Source organism: Cricetulus griseus, chromosome X, assembly GCF_003668045.3.
Source record: "Cricetulus griseus strain 17A/GY chromosome X, alternate assembly CriGri-PICRH-1.0, whole genome shotgun sequence".
Classification (NCBI taxonomy): domain Eukaryota; kingdom Metazoa; phylum Chordata; class Mammalia; order Rodentia; family Cricetidae; genus Cricetulus; species Cricetulus griseus.
This window is the reverse complement of record NC_048604.1, coordinates 72,599,718-72,625,171: the sequence shown is the minus strand read 5'-3', so window position 1 is coordinate 72,625,171 and position 25,454 is coordinate 72,599,718.

The window sequence follows — 25,454 nt, the reverse complement described above, 5'->3', positions numbered from 1 at the left end:
GATATTTCCATTCTCTGGTATCTTCTTTATTTCTTTCTTTAAAAACTCAAAGTTCTTGCTATACAGTTCTTTCACTTGTTTGGTTAGTGTTACCCCAAGATATTTTACGTTGTTTTTGTCTATTTTGTAAAGGTGATGTTTCTATGATTTCTTTTTCAGCCCTCTTATCATCTCTATATAGGAGGGCTACAGATTTTTTTTGAGTTACACTTGTATCTTGCCACTTTGCTGAAGGAACTCCCTGGTAGAGTTTTTTGGGTCACTTATGAAAACTATCATGTCATCTGCATACATTGAAAGTTTGACTTCTTTCTTTCCAATTTGTATCCCCTTGATCTCCCTTTGTTGTCTTATTGCTCTAGCTAGAATTTCAAGGACAATATTGAAGAGGTCTGGAGAGAGTGGACAGCCATGTCTTGTCCCTGATTTTAGAGGAATCTCATTGATTTTCTCTCAATTTTGTTTGCTGTTGGCTGTTGGTTCACTGTAGATTGTTTTTATTATGCTCAGGTATGTTCCTTTAATGCCTGGTCTCTCCAGGTCCTTTTTCATGAAGGGGTGTTGGATTTTGTCAAAGGCTTTTTCAGCATCTAGTGAATTGATCATGTGGTTTTTCCTTTTCAGTTTGTTTACATGGCGGATCACATTGGTGGATTTTCATGTGTTGACCCAACTCTGCATCCTGGGGATGAAGCCTACTTGATCATGTTGGATCATTTTTCTGAAATGTTGTTGGATTGGTTTGCCAGTATTTTGTTGAGTATTTCAGCACCAATGTTCATGAGGGATATTGGTCTGTAGTTCTCGTCCTTAGTTGTGTCTTTTTGTGGCTTGGGTACCAGTGAAATTGTTGCCTCATTAAAAAAGTTTGGCAATGAACCTTCTTCTATTTTGTGGAACAATTTGAGGGGTATTGGTGTTAGCTCTTGTTTAAATTTCTGGTAGAATTCTGCACTGAAGCCGTCTGGCTCTGGGAGATTTTCGGTTGGGAGACATTTGATGATTGATTCTATTTCCTTAGGGATTATAGTTCTGTTTAACTAGCTTATCAGGTCTTGACTCAATTTTAGTAAGTGATATCTGTCCGGAAAATTTCCTTTAAATTTTCCTATTTTTCTGAGTACAGATTTTCAAAATATGACCTGAAGATTCTCTGGATTTCCTCATTGTCTGTTGTTATGTCCTCATTTTCATTTCTGATTTTGTTAATTTGCATTTTCTCTCCACCTTTTGGTTAGTTTGGATAAAGTTTTGTCTATCTTGTTGATTTTCTCAAAGAACCAACTCTTTGTTACATTGATTCCTTGAAATGTTTTTTTTTTTTGCTTTGACTTTATTGATTTCTGCCCTCATTTTGATTATTTTCTGGTGTCTCATCCTCCGGGGTAAATTTCATTCCACTTATTCTAGGGCTTTCAACTGTGATGTCAACTTTCTGGTGTGACTATTCTCTAGTTTCTTCATGTGAGCACTTAGAGTTATGAACTTTCTTCTTAGTACTGCTTTGAAAGTCTCCCATAAGTTTGGGTATGATGTCTTCATTTTCGTTGAATTCTAGGAAGTCTTTAATTTCTTTCTTTATTTCTTCATTGACCCAGGAATGGTGCAATTGCACGATGTTCATTTTCCATGAGTTGGTAGGTTTTCTTCAATTTGTGTTGTTCTTGAATTCTAACTTTAAAGCATGGTGGCCTGGTAAGACACAGGGGGTTATTCCAAATTTTGTATCTGTTGAGGTTTGCTATGTTGCCAAGTAGGTTGTCGATTTTAGAGAAGATTCCATGTGATGCTGAAAAGAAGGTATATTCTTTTTGTGTTTAGATGGAATGTCCTGTAGATGTCTGTTAATACCAATTGGGTCATAACTTCTCTTAGTTCATTTGTCTCTTTGCTAAGTTTCTGTCTGTCCTGTCCAGTGGTGAGTGTGGGGTGTTGACATCTCCCACTATAACTGTGTGAGATCTTATTTGTGATTTGAGTTTTAATAATGTTTCTTTTACTAACATTGGTGCCTTTGTATTTGGGGCATAGATGTTCAGAATTGAGACTATTTCCTGGTGGATTTTTCCTGTGATGGATGTGAAATGACCTTTTTCATCTCTTTTGATTGTTTTTTGTTTGAAGTATAATTTGCTAGATACTAGGATAGCTACACCAGCTTGTTTCTTCAGTCCACTTTATTAGAATATCTTATCACAACCATTTACTCTGAGGGTAATGTCTGTCTTTGAACTTGAGGTATGTTTCTTGTATGTAGCAGAAAGATGGATTCTGTCTTCATATCCATTCTTTTAGACTGTGTATTTTTATAGGTGAGTTAAGATGATTAATATTGAGGGAAATTGAGGACCATTGAGTGCTTATTCTTGTTTGTTTTTTATTTGTATTTTTTGGTAGTGGTAATGTGTGTGGATTTGCCCTGCTTTTTCTATTGGCTTTTGATTAAGTGGGATTATCTATTGCCTACATATTTGTGAGTGTAGTTAACTTCCTTAGGTTGGAGTTTTCCTTCCAGTACTTTCTGTAGAGCTGGATTAGTGGTTACATATTGTTTGACTCTCGTTTTGTCATGGAATATCTTGTTTCCTCCATATATAGTGATTGAAATCTTTGCTGGGTATAGTAGTCTGATATTGTTACATGTGAGTCACAAAATGTGATTTGGCACATTTTTTAAAAATCTGGTAACATTTCCCCCATCATTAAAAATAGTTTCTTTTATCCTGATTACAGTTTCCCCTAACTTTACACCTTCCAATTACTCCATACCTCTTCCCACATCAATGTTTCTCACTAGAAAAGGGTTCTAAGAGATGGCAGCAGAACAAAACCTAAGATAAAACAAAGATCATCACCTCAAAGTTGGACAAGGCAAACCAAAGAAGGAAATGTCCTAAGAGAAGTCATAGGGATCAGAGACCCACTTGTTCACACCCTAAGGAGTCCCATAAAAATATAAAACCTGCGAGGAGGAGTAGACTGGAAAAGGGCTTGGGGGAAAGTCAAGGGGAGACAGGAGGAGGGGTGGGAGGGAGAACTGTGATTGCAATATAAAGTGAGATTTAAAATAATAATAATAATAAAAGGAAATATATGGATATAATGGTATTAAACATAAGTTTAATTTAAAAATTATATGGAAGCACAGAAGTCCAAGGATAGCCAAAGAAACCTTCAAGAAAATTAGTACTGAAAATCCTGCCCTGGAATCTGCAGGCAGACTGAATCAGTCCCTGAGGACCCTGGGATCCTGACTCTGCTGAGATCGCTGGGCTATTCCGGCCCCCACAGAGTGCAGAGAGTGCAGAGGTGATCTGATTTGGCCCCTACCTTGGGCCCAACTTCCGCCTGCCCACCCTGGCACATCCCACCCTGGGATCTGTAGGCAGACTTAATCGGTCCCTGAGGGTCCTGGGATCTTGACTCTGCTTAAATCTCTGGGTTATTCTGGCCCACACAGAGTGCAGAGAGTGCAGAAGGGAGCTGCTTCAGCACCTGCCTTGGGCACAACTTCCATCTGCCCACCCTGGCAAACCCTGCCCAGGGATCTTTAACAGGACAACTCGACCCCTGAGGACCAAGCAATCCAGAGTCTGCTGATATCTCTGGGCCAGTGCTGCTATCACCCAACTGGAGAGCAAGTGCCTCAGACCTGCCTGGACCCAACTTGAAACACATCAGAGTATCAAAGTCAATTGCACACACCTGAAGAGAACACCGGACCCATACAGACCAGGAAAGGAAGTGACACCAACTGTACCCACTGGAAGAAGAGATAGGAAGACGACAATATAAGAACACATCCAACAACAGGAAAACCAATATGACACCACCAGAGTCTAGGGACTCTACATCAGCAAGACATGAACATCCCACCACACAAGAAGCATAAAAGAGCAACCTTAAAAACAACTTCATGCAGATGATAGAGAATCTAAGAGAATCTAAGGAAATCAGAAAATCCTTCAGAGAAATGGAAGAAAAGACAAACCAAAAGATGAAAGAAATCAAGCCTGGCATTGGTGACACACGCCTTTAATCCCAGCACTGGGGAGGCAGAGGCAGGTGGGTCTCTGTGAGTTCGAGACCAGCCTGGTCTACAAGAGCTAATTCCAGGACAGGCTCCAAAGCCACAGAGAAACCCTGTCTCAAAAAACAAAAACAAAAAAATGCAAGAAATCAAGGAAAGCCAAAAAAGCCAAGAAAATATAATTAAACAGCTGAAGGAAACAGTTCAGGACCTGAAAACTGAATTAGAGACAATAAAGTAAACACAAACTGAGGGAATGCTGGAAGTGGAAAAGTTGAGTAAAGAATCAGGAACCACAGATACAAGCATAACCAATAGAATACAAGAGATGGAAGACAGAATCACAGACACTGAAGAAAAACTAGAGGAAATAAACTCGTCAAGCAAAGAAAATCTAAAGTCTAACAAATCCATAACATAAAATATCCAGGAAATACAGGACACAGTGTAAAGACCAAACCTAAGGATAATACATTTAGAAGAAGGTAAAGAAACACAACTCAATGGTGCAGAAAATATATTCAACAAAATCATAGAAGAAAACTTACCAAACCTAAAGAAAGACATGCCAATGAAAGTACAAGAAGCCTACAGAACGCCAAGTAGAATGGACAACAAAAGAAAGTCCCCTCGTCACATAATAATTAAAACACCAAACGTACAGAATAAAGAAAAAAAATATTAAGAGCAGCAAGGGAAAAAGGCCAAGTAACATATAAAGGCAAACCTATCAGAATTACACCAGACTTCTCCACGGAAACTCTGAAAGCTAGAAGGACATGGATAGATATTCTACCATCTCTGAGAGAACACGGATGCCAGCAAAGACTACTATACCCAGCAAAGCTTTCAATCACTATAAATGGAGAAAACAAGATATTCCATGACAAAACCAGATTTAAATAATATGTAACCACTAATCCAGCCCTACAGAAAGTACTGGAAGGAAAACTCCAACCTAAGGAAATTTACTACACTCGCATAAACATAGGCAATAGATAACCCCACTCTACAAAAACACAAAATAAAAGGCAGGGTAAATCCACATACAATACCAGTACCAACAACAAACCAAAAACAAACAAGAATAAATGCTCAATGGACCTTAATTTCCCTCAATATTAATGGTCTTAACTTGCCTATAAAAAGATGCAGGCTAACAGATTGGATACGAAGAGAGAATCCATCCTTCTGCTGCATATAAGAAACACACCTCGAATTCAAAGACAGACATTACTGCAGAGTAAAGGGTTGCGATAAGATACTACAATCAAATGGACACAAGAAACGAGCTGGGGTAGCTATCCTAGTATCTAACAAGATAGACTTCAAACTAAAATCAATCAAAAGAGATGAAAAAGGTCATTTCATATTCATCATAGGAAGAAATCCATCAGGAAAAAGTCTCAATTCTAAACATCTATGTCCCAAATACAAAGGCACCAACATTCATAAAAGAAACATTATTAAAACTCAAATCACAAATAAGACCTCACACAGTTATACTGGGAGACTACACCACCCCACTCTCACCACTGGACAGGACCACCAGACAGAAAATTAACAGAGAGACAAAGGAACTAACAAAAGTTATGACCCAATTGGGATTAACAGACATTTATAGAACTTTCAATCCAAACACAAAAGAATATACCTTCTTTTCAGCATCACATGGAACCTTCTCAAAAATCGACGAAATTCTCAGCAACATAGCAAACCTCAACAGGTACAAAAAATTTGGAATAATCCCCTGTGTCTTATCAGACCACCATGCTTTAAAGTTAAAGATCAAAAACAAATCAAAGTGCAAAAACACTACCAACTCATAGAAATTGAACAACATGCAATTGCAACATTCCTGGGTCAAGGAAGAAATAAAGAAAGAAATTAAAGACTTCCTAGAATTCAATGAAAATGTTGACACAACATACCCAAACTTATGGGACACTTTGAAAGCAGTATTAAGAGGAAAGTTCATAGCTCTAAGTGCTCACATGAAGAAACTAGAGAATAGCCACATCAGAGATTTGACATCACAGCTAAAAGCTCTAGAAAAAAATGGAAGCAAATTCACCCCGGAGGAGCAGACACCAGGAAATAATCAAACTGAGGGCAGAAATCAATAAAGTCGAAACAAAGAAAACAATTCAAAGAATCAATATAACAAAGAGTTGGTTCTTCAAGAAAATCAACAAGATTCACAAACATTATCCAAACTAACCAAAAGGCAGAGAGAGTTCATGCAAATTAACAAAATCAGAAATGAAAAGAAGGACATAACAATGGACACTGATGAAATCCAGAGAATCTTCAGGTCATACTTTGAAAACCTGTACTCCACAAAATTTGAAAATTTAAAGGAAATGGACAATTTTCTGGATAAATATCACTTACCAAAATTGAATCAAGTACAGATAAGCAACTTAAACTTACCTAAATCCTCTAAGTAAATAGAAGCATTCATCAAAACTCTCCCCCCCTCCAAAAAAAAAAAAAAAAACCCGGCGCCAGGTGGATTCACTGCAGAATTCTACCAGAAATTCAAAGAAGTGCTAATACTAATACTCCTCATATTGTTCCACAAAATAGAAGCACAAGGGACATTGCCAAACCCTTTTTACGAGGCTACAATACCTTGATACCCAAGCCACACAAAGACACTACAGACCAATATCCCTCATGAACATTGATGCAAAAATTCTCAATAATATCCTGGCAAATCGAATACAAGATCATATCAGAGAAATCATCCACCATGATCAAGTAAGCTTCTACCCAGGGATGCAAGGATAGTTCAACATATGTAAATCCATCAATGTAATCCACATATTAACAGACTGAGGAGAAAAAACACATGATCATCTCTCTAGATGCCCATAAAAGCCTTTGACAAAAACCAACACCCCTTCATGATAAAGGTCTTGGAGAAATCAGGGATAACAGGAACATACCTCAACATAATAAAAGCAATGTACAGCAAGCCAACAGCCAACATCAAATTAAATGGAGACAAACTCCAATTCCTTTAAAATCAGGACAAGACAAGGCTGTCCACTCTCTCCATACCTCTTAAATATTGTCCTTGAAGTCCTAGCTAGAGCAATAAGACAACAAAAGGAGATCAAGGGAATACAAATCGGAAAGGAAGAAGTCAAACACTCACTATTTGCAGAAGATATGATAGTCTACATTGGTGACCCATAAAAATGAACCAGGGAACTCCTACAGCTGATAAACACCTTCAACAAAATGTCAGGATACAAGATTAACTAAAAAAAATCCATAGCCCTACTATATACCGATGACACATTGGTGGAGAAAGAAATCAGAGAAACATCACCCTTTACAATTGCCACAAACAACATAAAATACTTTTGGGTAACACTAACCAAAAATGTGAAAGACCTGTACCATAAGAATTTTGAGTCTCTAAAAAAAGAAATCAAAGAAGATACCAGAAAATACAAAGATCTCCTATGCTCTTGGATAGGTAGGATCAACATAGTAAAAATGGCAACCTTGCCAAAAGCAATCTACAGATTCAATGCAATCCCCATCAAAATCCCAACAAATTCTTCACAGACCTTGAAAGAACAATTCTCAATTTTACATGGAAAAACAAAAATCCAAGATAGCCAAAACAACCCTGTACAATTAAGGAACTTCTGGAGTCATCACTATCACTGAATTCAAGCTCTATTTCAGAGCTATAGTCCTGAAAACAGCTTGGTATTGGCACAAAAATAAACTGGTACACCAATGGAATAGAATTGAAAACCCTGATATTAACCCACACACCTATGAACACCTCATTTTTGACAAACAATCCAAATTTATACGATGGAACAAAGAGAACATCTTCAACAAATGGTGCTGGCATAACTGGTTGCAGACATGTAGAAGACTGCAGTTAGATCCAAGCCTATCGCCTTGCAAAATACTTATGTCAAAATGGATGAAAGATCTCAACATAAATCCAGCTACACTGAACCTATTAGAAGATAAAGTGGGAAATACCCTTGAATTAATTGGTACAGGAGCCTGCTTCCTGAACATTACACCAGTAGCCCAGACACTGAGGTCAACAATTGATAAATGGTACCTCCTGAACCAGAGAAGCTTCTGTAAAGCAAAGGAGACAGTCAGCAAGACAAAATGGCAGCCGACAGACTGGGAAAAGATATTCACCAACCCCACATCTGACAGAAGGCTGATCTCCAAAATATACAAAGAACTCAAGAAGCTAGTCCCCCAAACCCCAAACAACCCAATTAAAAAGTGGGGTACAGAACTAAATAGACAATTCTCAATAGAGTAATCTAAAATGGCTGAAAGACACATAAGTGTTCAACATCCTTAGCCATCAGGGAAATGCAAATCAAAACAACTCTGAGATACCATCTTATTCCTGGCAGAATGGCCAAAATCAAAAACACCAATGACAGTTTATCCTGGGGAGGATGTGGATAAAGGGGAACACTCCTCCACTACTGGTGAGAGTGCCAACTTGTACAGCCACTTTGGAAATCAGTATGGAGACTCCTCAAAAAATGGGAATCAGTCTACCACAAGATCCAGCAATTCCACTCTTAGGCATATACCCAAAAGAAGCACATTCATACAGCAAGGACATATGTTCAATGATGTTCACAGCAGCACTATTTGTAATAGCCAGAAACTGGAAGCAGCCTAGATGCCCCTCAACCAAAGAATGGATAGAGAAAATGTGGTACATTTACACAGTGGAGTACTACTCAGAGGACAAAAAACAATGGAATCTTGAAATTTGCAGGAAAATGGATGGATCTAGAAGAAAACATTCTGAGCGAGGTAACCCAATTGCAAAAGCTCAAACATGATATGTACTCACTCATATGGGAATTTTAGACATAGAGTAAGTATTACCAGCCTACAATCCACACAACCAGAGAAGGTAGTAAACAAGGAGAATCCTAAGAGAGACACACATGGTCCCCTGGAGAAGGGGAGAGGTTCAAGATCTTCTGAGCAAATTGGGAGCATGTGAAGAGGGGGGAGGGAGCTAGGAGAATGAGAAGGGGAGAAGAGGGGGGATGCATAGGATACAAGGGAGCAGAAAGTATGAGTCAGGTGAAGAATACACGATAACAAGAATGGAGATATCATAATAAAGGGAGATATTTTTGGTTTACAGAGAAATCAGGCACTAGGGAAATGTCTGGAGATCTACAAAGATGACACCAGCTAACTATCTCAGCAATGGAGGAGAGGCTACCTTAAATGCCCTCCCCTGATTATGAGATTGATGACTGACTTATATGACTTCATCCAGCAGTTGGTGGAAGTAGAAGCAGACACCCATAACTAATCACCGATCTGAACTGGAACCCAGATGCAGAGAAGGACCAGTGAAGAGCACATAGGTCCAGACCAGACTGGTGAAACACACAGAAACCACTGACCAGAACATCTGGGAACTCTTGCTCCCCAGTCTGATAGCTGGAATACCAGTATGGGACTGATTCAGACCCCAGGAACATGGGTTTCTGTGAGGAAACCTCAGAAATCTATGGCACCTCCTGTAGAAGCCCAGTATTTATCCCTAGCATAGGTGTGGACTTTGGGAGCCCATTCCATGTAGAGGAATACTCCCTGAGCCAAGACACACAGGGGTGGGCCTAGGTTCTATCCCAAAGGATACGAAACACTCTGATGACACCCTATGGAAGGCCTCACCATCCAGGGGGAGCAGAAAAGATATGTGACAGATAAGGTTTTTTTTTGGGGGGGTAGGGAATGACAGGTGGGAGAAGGGAACTTAACTATATCTGGAAAAACCCTCACATATACACCCAGGTATGTGCTTTATTAATCCAATCAATTTGTGAATCAAGGTAACCATTACACTTACCAACAGTATCTGAATTCCTATGGACCCTTACCCAAAAATTGATTAGATAGTCATGTTGAACTTTAATTATTGTCAAAAAATTTGAGTGTTGTCTCAGTATGACATAGCTGGCTAGTTGCTAATACTTTAAACATCTTCTCATTTATTGTTTTATTGCCTTTGGATAGAGGTCAAATTATTTCATTACTTTTTAAAATAATGTTCTTAATATGTTTCGGTGTTCTTTGTATATTTTTATAAGTATTTTATGACAATTGATTTTATACTTTTTTCCTACCCTTGTTAGTATTTTTACTGAACAAATACACATATATAGATATATATTTTAATTTTTATTATTTTTAATTACTAATATTTACATATTCATCCCCCCCATTCCCTCACTCTCCCATCCTTCCATGTTGCCCACCCAACCTACTCCAACATATCCCCCAACTCCTCCCCAAGGATAGTGAGGCCCTCTAACAAGGCCCTCAAACTCTGTCATATTGGTTAGGGGAGGGTCTAGACCCTCCTTGCTGTATCTGGGCTGCAATAGTATCCATCCACAGGGAATGAGCTCCCAAAGTCCATTTGTGCTCTAGGGATAAAGACTGGCTCCACTATTACAGGAACCATAGACTCTCTTGGGCTCCTAGATGGTACCCACATTCAGAGGGTTTGGTTTGGTCCAATGCTGTTTCTCCAGCTTTATGACTAAGGTCTCCATTCTATCAGTAGGTCAGGTCCATTGTTTCTGCTGGTTTCTCCATCCCTGTCTTGGCTCCTTGGCAATGCTGGGTTTAGAGGTGGATTTTGCTTTCCTCCTCTAAAATCCAAGCACGTTATTTAACTAAACTTTAGTGTTTCTGTGCTGTATCAAGAATCCAATTGATGTAAAACAGAATAAAAGAAGAATTTGGGGACTGTCTTTGTCTTTTCTTGGATCTTTCTGTCAAGGTGTACACCCTCTCATAATTGTTATGCTCTCATGGTTGCATTCCCCAGCATGTGTACATACACAAGCAAACATTTCTCTGCTAACTGTTTGTGTTTGAGTACCACACAGCCAATGAAGACCTGCCTGACAGCAATCCCTGGACACCCTGGAAAGAAAATGGGCCACACCTCCTTGACTGCACTGGATCCAACTTGCTCCATTTCAACGGACACTCCGGCCAGAGGTTCGGGTACTGACTTCAATCAAGTTGAGGATTTCAAGCGAGATCTTCAATCAAGTGAATCCCATCTCACATGGACTGGATACAATTCATTCAAGACTTTCACTATACTAACATTTTCTTCCTACAGGACCTAACTTGACTATCATCATCCCATTTCAGCAGGAAGTAACTTGGAGGATGCTATGCCCCCTTTCCCCATTGTTGTCACTTAGGATAGTGTATATACTTAGGGATAGCTCCTATTTTTTAGGGTTGGGATTGGAAGGAGGTGTTCAGGCTTGGATACCTCTCTCAGATGACTTTAGGGTTTAGTTAACATAGATAGTTAGGATGTGACATAAGCAGATTGTTGTATCTTCTTATATTTTACCTTTATGATTGTTAATTTTGGATACTCTAAACTGTTAAGTTTTAATCCTCTTTTAGACTAAAAGGGGAATTGTAGGGGAAGCTGTAGCCACGCCTACTTAGGGGCTGGCTACAGGTGTGCCTGACCATGCTTGTGAGGGTGTGGTCAGGGGACGTAGGGTGACTGTGTTTTCACTTTCAGTTGCTCTTTTGGGCTTGCGTACAGACTGCTGCCACAATGGCTGGCTAGGTCGCTCTGTAAGTAAGGCTTTTCCCTATTAAATACCCTTATATTTCTACCTGACTCCGTATTGGTAATTTCCCACTATACTCCTCCCTCTCCACAACTGAATTCCAGTAGTATGGTTCAGTGCTTAGTTATGGGTGTCTGTTTCTGCTTCAAACAGCAACTGGATGAAGACTCTCCTTCCTCTCCCTTCCCCCAGGCTCCAATTTGGTCAGGGGTTCTTGTCCCCATCCCCTTCATAGTCCCTTGAGGGACTATGCAATCTTCTCTTGGGGTCCGCTGGCAGTGTGGAATGTAGGCTAGTGATCCTTTGCTCTATGTCTAAAAATCTAAAATGAGTGAGTACATACCATGGTTATCTTTTTGTGAATGGGTTACCTCACTGAAGATGGTTTATTCTAGTTCCATCCATTTGCCTGCGAATTTCAAGATTCCATTGTTTTTTTCCCTCTGAGTACTACTCCATTGTGTAAGTATACCACATTTTCTCTATCCATTCTTCACTTGAGGGGCATCTAGGTTGTTTCGAGGTTCTGGCTATTACAAAAAATGCTGCTATGAACATAGTTGAACATATTTCCTTATTGTATCAGTGTTCATTCTTTTGGGTATATGCCCAAGAGAGGGATTGCTGGATCTTGAGGTAGACTGATTCCCATTTTCCTGAGAAACTGCCGTATTGATTTCCAAAGTGGTTGTAAATTTGCACTCCCACCAGCAATGGAGGAGAGTTCTTCTTTCTCCACATCCTCTCCAGTATAGATTGTCATTGTTGTTATTGATTTTATTCATTCTGACAGGAGTAAGATGGTATCTCAGAGTGGTTTTGAGTTGCATTTCCTGATGGCTAAGGATGTTGAGCACTTTCTCAATTTTCTTTTGATACTTGTAAAACACGTGGCAGAATATATTACTCACAGCATGTACTCAGCCATTTCTTAGCTCTTATTACATTTTCCTTATACCTTGTCTCTGTTTTCCTTTTTCACTTTCCATATATATATATATATATATATATATATATATATATATATATATATATATGAAAATGTCAAGGACTTCCATGAAGAGTGCACTGGCCTATTCTTTGCATGTTAGTAAAACCATATTGTTCTATTCCACATAATCTCACAAATGGGCATCCACATAATATATATTTTAGTCAGTATGAGTAAATCTACAAAATTGCTCCATACAAGTGTCCAGATTTTTTTACGTCACAATGACATAAAGGTAAAAAGATATATATTGGCCCAGTATGTTCTAGTGTAATTCTAGATTCAATGGGTAATTTTCTAGCTAATAGCTATTCTCTAGGAACAAATACCAGAGCTCTTCATATACAGTTAAGGAATTATAGAAGCCTTAGACCAGACTTAAGAGTAGAATATACCTAGAAAAGGATTAGTATCTGAGAAATAAATCAGAATCTTTACTATGTGGATGAAGCAGAATGACTGAGATAAAGCACAATCAGATACACATTGAATGCTTTGTGCACCAATAGTATTTGTTCTGGACAAGGGAGACAAGAGCATCCCTTGAATAATCTTGAGTTCACTGCATTTGGAGATTGACTCATCTTCTCAAGAAAACTAGAGACTGATGCTGCTCACCTGGTATCTAAAGTTTTTATCATAAAATCGTGGCATCAGGAAAGAGATCAGAGTGATATAACTTTGTGGGGACCTGAATTCTAACAATGAAAGACTTACTTCTTTCAGAATTTGGGTTAGGAGCCATTTACAGTCATGGTACTTTTTTATGCCTTTAAGGAATTTTGCAAAAACTTCATGTAGGCTCCAGAGGGGAAATTAGAGCTTTTGTATCCCACTTACAATGCCATATTTCTTATCACATTGATATTTCTCATACCACAACCACTGCCTACGATTGAGTTTCTTATTTTAAAAAAGCAACAGTGAACTAGGCAACAATTGGGAACATATTAGGATCTGTCATTGCAAATTGGCTAATGGAAATGTTTACATGTTTGGGATTTCACATAAGTGACAGAGAATATAATCTGTTAATTCTATTATCTTCTTTCAAGCAAGTCATGTATATTTAGATATTAGGCATTAGAAATACATGAAGGAGGAAATCCATCTTTTGATACTTCTGATTTTCTCCTTTCAACTTCCTCAGTTACTTTATAATTTTCAAAATATGGGTGGCCATATATGGTCCAAATTAGCTGGTCTCAGGACGTAGTGGACAGAAAAAAGAAATATATATAATCACCCAATTATATGTATTGTAATCTTTAGAGTAGCAGCAGAGACACTTTCCTAAAAATCCAGAGACCCAGATCCTTATGGTAAAACATTGGAAGAGCTTTTTGGAGTTTTGGATTTTATACTAACTACTGCTAATAAGTTGCTGTATGGGATCCCCTTGGGCCTCAGATTACATATCTGTAAAACAAAGAAGCTGAATTATATAGTCTCCAAGGTCCTTTAGAGCAATAAAAACATGAGTCCATAAGAATGAATTGCTCTGATTTGCCATACCCTTGGGATGGCTCTGTAAGTCCAATTTATATAAATGAGACCTGGTAAAACATACCTCAGGGTTTTCTCAATAGTAGGATTTATGGCTTTGCTTTTATTCCTCCCCTTTATCCACTGAAGTCCCATTAAACAGAATCAGGGGTGGGACAATTGACTTTTCAAAATCAGCCTCAGTCTATACAGGATGACTTGATGCATTTCACATCAAAATGACTAGTCACAGTTTTGTTTTATTTTTCTATCCCCAAATTTACTTGTTGGAATGCTCAGTATCATAAACAGTGAATCTCCAATAAGCTTATTTTCCCTCCTGTCAAAAGATTTTTATCAGCTTTTTTGACACAAAGTACAAAACCCTTTTCATCACACATTTTCTTTTGTTCTCTGAAAATTTCACATGTATATAACATGTATTCTGATTATTATAACTCCCATCTCTATAAACTCCTCTCACACATATTATATCTTCCCTTCCCTACACATTCTTTTCTACATTTGTGAGGGGTCTTGATATTTTTCTGTGTTTTTGTTTATCAGAAACTGTGTTTTACTAAGACAATCTATGTGGCCATTAATTTGTAACTATTAGAGCCTAGTGACCTCTTCATTGGACACACTACTAAATACAGTGACTGTCCTTCCCCAATTATCTATCAGTAGTCAACAGTTATTAGGGTGGGGTAGGTCCTGTAAGCTCCTCCTCAATCCATAGGCAGCTGTTAACAGACTCAGTGAGATCACATCTACGTTGGCTGTGCAATGCCTAAAAGGCAGAATTCATGCCACAGCCTTCCTATCTTCCAACGTTACATTCATTCTACCCCGTCTTCTGAGTGTTCCATAATCCTTAAAGGAATAGTTATAAATGTCCTGTTAGGTGCAATCACTACTTTTTCTCAGCGCCTGCATTCTCAGTCTCTGCAATTACTGCTATTATTATAAAGAAAGCCTTATTTGATTAAATGTTGGAATAGCATTTTCCTATATGTATATACAGATATATTTAGAATATATATTTTACTATGACTGGTTATCTAAATAACAGTATCTAAGTTGGGGTTTCTATTCCTGAAACAAAACACCATGGCCAAACAGCAAGTTGGAGAGGAAGTGGTTTATTTGGTTTACACTTCCTGATCATAGTACATCATTGGAGGAAGTCAGGACAGGAACTCAAACATGGCAGGATACTGGAGACAGGAGCTGATGTAGAGGCCATGGAGGAGTCTGCTTACTTGCTTGCTTCCTTTGGATTTCTTAGCTCACCTTCTTATAGAACCCAGGACCACCAACCCAGGGATGGGAGTGCCCACCATGGGCTGGGCCCTCCACTATTGATTACTAGTTACATCTTGATCTCATGGATGCATTTCCTTAACCGGGGCTCTTTTCTCTCTAATCACTTTAGCTTGTATCAAGTTGACACACAGAATAAAAAAGTATTAAGTTTGGCTCCAAGACTTAAAAATTTCAGACAATGTGTGTTTGAGGAGGTTTACAATGACATGAATGAATTTGCTCATATGGAGTAGACCTCAAGTACAATCAGAGAATGGTTGCTTACTCCCACAACTCTTGCAGTAATGGGATCATTTTGCCTAGTAGGTTGGTACTGTAAATAATATAGTTCATAGCTTTTCAAGAGTGCTACTTTTTCTTTTTTTTCTTCACAGCATCCTGTAAAATGTCATCTAGGCCTATGAATGATAGCCAGGAGGGAATACATTTTCAGCTCAGTTATAGCTTTATTTCTTTACACCTTATAACCATGGTAAGTGGAATTTTATCACTTAGTCTGGAACACAACCAAGTTGAATGGCGAAATGAGGTTTTGAAGGACTATATGGCTCTCATGAAGAACAACTCATACGGACTAACTTATATCTGGCTCTGGGGTTTTGTTCAAGAGCCTTCAGTTTTCAGGACCAATATTAACAAGAAAAGTAGCATGTCTGCCTTTCAAATCTCCTGATCTTACTTGTGTTTTATTGAAGGGACTTGGGAATCTGTATTTAGGATATTGATTTACTTTGGGTATGAATTTTTAGCTCATCAGGCTGGGATCTCAATGTGAGGAAGTGCGCTATGATGCTTAGAGTAATCTCAAGGACTGAGAACAAGACTCAGGGCTTACAGAAGTATTAGTTACCAAGTTTAAGTCATGGTGTCAGAATAACTGGGTAAAGTGGTATTGCTTAAGTGACAATTTAGAGTCTCTGTTGACATGCAGGACCCAAACATGAGACATATCAGTATACAGTTAGTGTTACTTACCGTTGTTGGTGCCAAGAGGATGGTTTGAGCACCTGTGTGTAAAAGGGCCATAGGTAGGTGTCACCGGTGCCTGCTCCAGCGACCGAAGAACCAGACCAGGCAAGAGTCTGCGGATTGAGAAGGACAGAATTTGGGTCATTTGGTAGAAGTGAATGCCATCGGTTTATTGCAGCAAGCAGCTTATATACAAGAGGAGATGGGAAAACATCACCTGCTAGCAGAATATACTCCCACACCCTATCAAAAACAAGGAAACCACAACCCCCACTCACAGCCAACAAAGTAAGAAGGGGATGAGGGCAAGGCTTAATGTCTCAATAACAAGAAAATTTCATAACAGGATGTTAGTGGGTGAGGCTTAGAAAAACAGGAGCTACCTGTGTTTATGCTGGAAAACAACACACAGAGACCCCGTGGGGGCTGGGTCCTAACAGGTACAATGGGTCAGAGTCTAGGGTAAGGGCATTGGCTGAGGAAAGGTCATTTATTGAGGCCAGAGGCATGATGTGGTATTGTTACAGAGTGTAGGATCAAAGGTGGAAGAGGTTGGGGTCATTGGCTGGATCAAGACTTAAGTGACCAAGTGGAATTATTCAGTGGCTATAGTAGAGGAGTCTAGAAATTCAGCAACCTAGAGACTTTCTGGAAAGCACATAAGAAGTTACTATGAGATGGAAAGTAAGGTGAGGTGGGACATTGTCAAGTCCTTGGCAAATCCATGGAAACCAAGGCAGAATATTCTGATATCTAGGGTTGAGGCAACCATGAAGAACAGCTTTAGTGAGCTAGAGTTGAGGAAACATGCTGGTTTTCTTACCTATTGAATATTTCTAGGTCTCTTACTAAAACTATTATGATCATAAATGTGATGGTTTGTCTCTGGATTCTCTATTTGGTTTCATTGTCTTGTCTGTTTGACATTGTGCCAGCACCACATTTTTGATTAATGTGGCTTTGTGCTTTGGTTTGAAATTAGAAATATGAACCCATAGCTCCTTTTTCCTTTTTAAAGATTATTTTTGTTACTTGGATTCTTGAAATTCTTTGGAAATTTTGAGGTGAATTTTCTTTTCTTTTCTTTCTTCTTTCTTTCTGTCTTGGTTTTTCAAGACAGAGTTTATCTGTGTAGCCTAGCTATCTGAGAATTCACTCCATAGACCAAGTTGGCCTGAACTCAGCAATCTGCCTGCCTCTGCCTTCTGAGTGCTGGGATTACAGGTGTGTACCACCATGTCCAGTGTAATGCTTTCTTTACTCAAACAAATTTACTCAGAATTTGATAGGAATTATGTTGCACCTAAACGAAACTTTTAAACTTAGAGTGATATTGGCATCTTAATAATATTGTTTTCTAATCTAAAATCATAGATATCTTTCCATATACTAGGGGTTTTTTAAACTTGTTTGATTAATGTTTTGTAGTTTTTAGCATATAAATCCTCATCTTCTTGGTTAGGCTACTGATAAATATTGTATCCTTTTAATATTTAGCTACATTATAAAGTTGAAAAAACAAGCCTTGTAAAATCTAATAAATATTTACATATTCAGATATATCTACGTTGCCATGCTTGCTATATAATTTCTACTAAATCAGGTTGTTAATGATGTCAAGGATAGTTTTCATCCATGGTTTCCACATGCCAAGGGATCACGGTTACATACAAGATGTAATGTAAATGTAAACATGGAGCATCAACTAGAGCACATTGCTTGCTTAGTAGTCTTACAGTAATGGTTTATAATTTGGTTCAGTTAAGGAGAGTCCTACAAAGTCAATTCCTGCATTTTCTTGGTAAGTTTAGTTTTCTTCAGTAGATGTTATAAACACAATTAAATTCAATTCCAGGTCAATTCAGTACATAAGAATAGAAAAAAGAGAAAAATGAAATGGTGAGACTCAAACAGAAATTTTAGGAAAGTATTAAACTGAAACAGGTCTCAAAATGTAAGTAAGAAGCCATGCAGTGATGAAAAGGAGTGATTTGTTCTGTAGAACTTGTTTGTCAAAACATATTGGAGAATTAAGCAAGCTACAAGGTACATGAGAAGTTCAATTTGATTGAAAACTTTGCTTAAAGGAAATAAGAGAAATGACACAAAAATTAAGAAAGACAAGTAGAAAACAATTGTGAAGGTAGGCTAGGAAGTTTTTACTTACAACAAAAATATAATTAATAAATGTATGGATAATCTGTATGCAAATGTTTGTATAAAGATATTTTAGGAATATTCTTTGAATCTGACTTGGTTTCCAAACTTATTCATAATGTTTTAAAAGTCATGTCAGGAGTTTGTGGTAAATACTAAGGGGAATAATTATGCTGTAAAAATTATTACAATAAGTACAATTTTTTTCTAGGGCCTGAAATGCAGCTTACTGAAGTATCTCAATTTCAGTATGCTCATCTTACTGTGTCTTGAGGAATTATTGTTTTTATTTTTTACATTTAAATTAGAAATGATTTTATTTTATATATCAATCCCAGTTCCCTCTCCCTCCCATCCTACCATGCTCCCCACAAACCCCCATCCCATCCCTCTTCTGCTCCATAAAAGAGTGAAGATTTCCATGGGGATCATGAAAGTCTGTCACATCATTTGGGGCAGAACCTAAGCCCTCCCCCATGTGTCTAGGCTGAGAGAGTATCCCTTTATGGGTAATGGGCTCCCAATGTCCATCTGTGCACTAAGAATTAATATAATTCCACTGCAACAGGCTCCATAGACTGCCAAGGTCTCCTAAATGACACTCATGTTCAGGGGGCCTGGTTCTGTCCTATTCTGAGATTTCAGTCTGGGGTCCATGGCTAAGTACAAATTTTGAAAGACTGTCAATCATTCTTGAAAATTCTGGTTCCTCTAAAAGGGACAGGTTAAGAAGGGTACTTCTTCAGGCAACTTGTTTCTGTCTCTGTTCATTAATGAAGGTGTTGCAAAAAGAAGCTACCATTGTAGTCAAATTTCCATTGCTTTCATCTCACTTCTCTTGAAAGCAGAGAAATGGGCCTTAGATCTTTAATTTTTACCAAATCTTTTGAGATCCCCATAGGGATAAGGAAATACTTGGTGGGGTGCCTTGTGTTCTCTGTAAGAATACTAACACAATGCAATGTCTACTCCTCTATATGTAATAGGTAGCATTGGAGCTTTTATACAACACAGGAACTGGACTCAAGATGTGGGCTTTGAGTCCTAAATCAAGCTTGCTGCCCAGGGCAGCCTCCTTTTATATCTGAAGACTGTCCTTATGAACTTGTTCAAATTTTCCATTGTATTGCTTCCCAGGATCCATTGTGGGGGCCTTATGTATGTTCCCATTGCTGGATTTAGTCATAAAACTGTTGTCATGGTGACTATCCACTTTCTGCAGTGACCACCCATTGCCTTGAAGGAGGAAGTTGGCAAAATCCTCTTGATATTTTCACTTAAGATTAGCTTTGTTATGTTTACAAAAGGCTCTTGCATGTTGACTGCTTGCCAGGGCTAGAGACTATGGCCTAGAAAGTGAGAAGACAATAGTGGAAAGACTGTCTCTGTTTCCCAGGAATATTTGGCATTGTGATTTCCACCCACAATTAATATCCACTTCCAATCCCTTTTCAGAGCTGTCAATAGCTAGCTATACAAAAATGTAAAGGGCCTATTTTATTGCTGATAATTCCTAAAAGATCAGGTAAAATTGGCATGATCAGATTTTATGTCAGTAACTTCAGGACCACAAAGCCTAGCTCGCTTATATTTCCTCTTTCCCATAAACTACAGGAAGATTTCTCAACTTTTATAGGCTTTTTTCTCAGTGAGAGAAAGAGCTGTGATGCTCTTTTATTTGAACCTTGCATATAGACAGTCAGTGAGATATTTCCTTCTTATGTAGAAGATTCCTTCAAGTAGATTTTTAAGGGTTTTGGATCATTTTAGAGATTATCTGAACAAAATAAAAAACACAAAGTGTATTAGTGGGAAACAAACTGCCTCATTTAGAAGGAAAGATCAAAAATAGAATGACTAGGTATCATCATGTAATCCTGCCTTTGTGTTACGCTCTTTTTACTTAACATTTATTTCCTCAGTGCCATGAACTCATTGCAGAACTAGAAGAAAACTAAGCTTTCTCTCAGCAGAGACTTTGTAAGCCTTTGTAAGTCTCTTTGTGAGTATATCTGGTTAATAGCCTTTAACTTCTGGGTATTTGCCACTTACTCCTTTGTAATTGTCCCACTGCCTCTTTTGTTCCCTCCATGTCTAGATAGATCTGTCACAAGGTTATTCCTTGTTTGGGTTGAAATATATCCCTTACACTTGTGGGTACAAATAATATGCTTACTTTTCTATTTCATGGCTACTTCATTAGCACAGGCTTAAAGTGCTGGAATCATATGGTATTTCTTCTACAACAGCTGAACCAGGCCTGCAACTGCTCACAGGAGGACAGGGGTAACTTAGAGAATTGTTCTGTGGTAAGTGCACTTCATTTCAGGAAGCCTAGGTTTCTGGGCTTGAAAGAGAGAAGCCAAATCCTCCCATATATAGCAGAATTTTTCTTAACCTTACACTCACACCTTCAAAGAATATAGGCAATTTATTCACTAAATGGATTTTAAAGATGTAGAAATTGTTTTTCAGTGATATAGAGTAGCTCATAGAAATTTACACAGCTAGGAAGTATAACTTTACTCTGTGGAAAAGTCTGTAAAAAGGGTGGGGAGACTGCTCTGGTTCCTTGCTACACTGGTCAATTTTAATGTCAGTTTGATTAGAATCATCTCAGTATGAATCCTCAATTGAAGAACTTCCTTGATTGCTTCAAATTGGCATGGGAAGACATAGGATCTTCTAGAAGTCCAGTTTTGAAAACAAACAACAAAAATAGGGCAGAAGAAGGTTACTTGTTTTTTACTTGCTTTATCTTCCCCCTTGACAGCAAGTTGATTTACTGTGTTGCTGCTGTTGATTCCTGTGATGAAAGAAGAAACAGCATATCCAAAACTAAGCATGGGACCTGCCTGGAAATATAGTGGATATACCCAGTGACTCTCTACTGGATAAAACTGATTTTCTATTTCCCAATGAGTATCAATTACAAATAGCTCCTTGGTAAAGTAGTGGCAGTTTGTGTTCAATTCCCCTTCTCCATGCTGAAATTTGGTCAGGTTTTACCTTGTTCAGGTCTTGTGTATCCTGTCACAGTTTCTGTGAGTTTATGTGTGTATCAGTACTATTGCATCTAGTATATATTCTCTTGTATGTTTTCTTATATTTCAGTTTTTGTCCTGATTTCAAATTTTAGAGAGAGAATGGGAAAGGAGAGGTTAAGAAGGATATAAGGCAGGGAACTCATGTCCTGGGGTCTGCAGGCAGGTTGACTCAGCCCCTGAGGACCAAGCTACCCTGAGTCTACTGAGATCTCTGGACTTACTCCTGCCCACACTTAAGGCAGAGGTGAGCTTCAGCCCCTGCCTTGGGCCCCACTTCTGCCTGCTCACTCTAGGAACTCCTGTCCTGCAGTCTATAGGAAGGTCAAATCAGCCCCTGAGGAGCAAGCAACCCAGAGTTTGCTGACATCACTGTGCTAGTCCTGCTCCCACCCACCTGGAGAGAGAGTGCCTCAGACCTGCCTGCACTCACATAGAGATCCATCAGAGTATCTGTCCCTCTTGCACCAATCAAAGAGAACCTTGGATTCGTAGTCACCAGGAAAGGAAGAGACACCACCTGCACAAACTGCAAGAAGAGATGGGAAGACGACAATATAAGAAAACATCCAGCAACAGAAAAACCAATCTGACACCACCAGAGACTAGGGACTCCAAACTAGCAAGACCTAAACACCACAACACAGATGAAGCAGAAGACAAAGACCATGAAAACAATTTCATGCAGATGATAAAGACCCTAAGAGAGGAAATGAGAAAATCGTTCAAAGAAATGGAAGAAAGACAAACCAAAAATTGGAAGAAACAATTCAAACAGTGCAAGATTTGAAAACCGAGATAGAGACAATAAAAAAAAATAGTCAGAGGGAATGCTGAAATTAGAAAAGATGGGTAGAAGATCAGGAACTACAGATGCAGTATAACCAACAGAATACAAAATATGGAAGAGAGAATCTCAGGAGTTGAAGATACACTAGGAGAAATAGATTTATCAACTAAAGAAAATCTTAGGTAAAACAAATCCCTTATACAAAATGTCAAGGAAATATGGGACACCATGAAAAGGCCAAACCTAAGAATAATATATAGAGAAGAAGGTGAAAAATGCCAACTCAAATGTACATAACACATATTTAACAAAATCATAGAAGAAAATTTTCCCAACCTAAAGAAAGACATGCTAATGAAAATAGAAGAAGCTGACAGAACATCAAATAGAGTGAACCACAAAAGTCCCCTCTTCACATAATAATTAAAACACTAACATATAGAATAAAGAAAGAATATTAAGAGCACCAAAGGAAAAAGGTAAAGTAACATATAAAGGCAAACCTACAAGAATGAAACCTGAATTCTCCGTGGAAACTCTGAAAGCCAGAAAGTCCTGGATAGATATTCTGCAAACACAAAGAGACCAAGGATGCCAGCCCAGACTACTATACCCAGCAAAGCTTTCAATCACTAAAGATGGAGAAAGCAATATATTCCATGACAAAACCAGATTTAAAAAATACATGGCCACTAATCCAACCCTACAGAAACAACTGTAAGAAAAACTACAATCTAACTAAGTTAACTACACTCACAAAACATAGGTAATAGATAATCCCACTTTACCAAAGGCCAAAGGAAAATGCAGGGTAAAGCCACACAGAATAGCAACAACAACAAATCAAAAATAAAAAGGAATAAACACTCAATAGTCCTTGATTTCCCTCAATATTAATCGTTTTAACTCACCTATAAAAAGACACAGGTGAACAGAATGGATACAAAGACAGAATCCATGCTTCTGCTGCATACAAGAAACACACCTCAACTTCAAAGACAGATATTACCTCAGTGTAATGGATTGGGATAAGATATTCCAGTCAAATGGACCGAAGAAACAAGCTGGTGTAGCTTCCTAGAATCAAACAAATTAGACTTCAAACTAAAATCAATCAAGAGTGGAAGAAGATCATTTCATATCCATCATAGGGAAAATCCATTAGGATGAAGTCTCTTTGCTGAACATCTATGCCCCCAAAACAAAGTCACCCACATTTGTAAAAGAAACATAATTAAAACTCAAATCACACATAAGACCTCACACAGTTATAGTGGGAGACTTCAACACCCCACTCTCACCACTGGACAAGACCACCAGACAGAAACTTAACAGAGAGACAAAGGAACTAACAGAAGTTATGACCCAATTGGGATTAACAGACATCTAGAACATTACATCCAAACACAAAATAATATACCTTCTTTTCAGCACCACAGGTAACCTTCTCTAAAATCCACCACATGCATAACAACATAGCAAACCTCAACAGGTACAAAAAATTGGAATAACCACCTGTGTCTTATCAAACCACCATGCTTTAAAGTTAGAATTCAAAAACAACACAAATTGCAGAAAACCTACAAACTCATGGAAATCAAACAATGCTGAATTTCACCATTCCTGAGTAAAGGAAGAAATAAACAAAGACATTAAAGACTCCCTAGAATTCACTGAAAATTAAGACACAACATATTCCCAAACTTATGGGACACTGAAAGTAGTACTAATAGGAAAGTTCATAGCTCTAATTGTTCACATGAAGAAACTAGAGAATAGTCACACCAGAGAATTAACAGCACAGCTGAAAGCTCTAGAACAAATTGAAGCAAATTCACCCAAGAGGAGTAGACATCAGGAAATAATCAAACTGGGGGCAGAAATCAATAAAGTTGAAATAAGGAAAACAATTCAAAGAATCAATGTAACGAAGAGTTGGTTCTTTGAGAAAATAAACAAGATAGACAAACCTTTATCCAAACTAACTAAACTGCAGAGAGAGAACATGCAAATTAACAAAATCAGAAATGAAAACAGGGACATAACAACAGACACTGTGGAAATACAGAGAATCTTCAGGTCATACTTTGAAAATCTGTCCTACACAAAATTCAAAAATCTAAAGGAAACGGACAAATTTCTGGATAGATATTACTTACCAAAAAAACCAAGAACCTATAAGCAACTTAAACAGACCCATAACCCATAATGAAATAGAAGCCATCATCAAAAGTCTTCCAACAAACAAAGCCCAGTACCAGATGGCTTCAGTGCAGAATTCTACCAGAAATTCAAAGAAGAGCTAATACTAATACTCCTCAAATTGTTCCACACATTAGAAGCAGAAGTTCGCTGCCAAAATCTTTTTACAGGCCCATAATTACCTTTGTACCCAAGCCACACAAATACACAACTAAGAAAGAGAACTGCAGACCAATATCCTTCATGAACACTGATGCAAAAATATTCAATTAAAATACTGGCAAACCGAATCCAACAACATATCGGGAAAAATCATCCACCATGATCAACTAGGCTTCATCCCTGGGATGCAGCATTGTATTACCATCAATTACTAATACACAGCTGGTAATAGTCAAGATATCTTTCATAGAAAAATGCCAACCAACAGGAAGACAGAGTGTGACCAGCAGGAAAAGAGAGCTGCCATGTGCCTTGGCTATCCCTTTAAACATTTTTCCCCATCACACTGACATCACCTTGACCACACCCTTAGGAATGGTTACAGTGCCTCCATACAATTCCCCTTTTAGTCTAAAAGAGGATTAAAACTTCACACTGTAAAGTATCCTAACTTAACAATCATAAAGGAACTTCCATGGGCAACACCATTCCTGACTTCAAACTCTGTTATAGGGCTATAGTAGTGAAAACAACTTGGTATTGGCACAGAAATAGACAGGTATACCAAATAAATTGAAAACCCTGATATTAACCCAAATACCTACTATGAACATCTTACTTTTGACAGAGAAAGTTATAC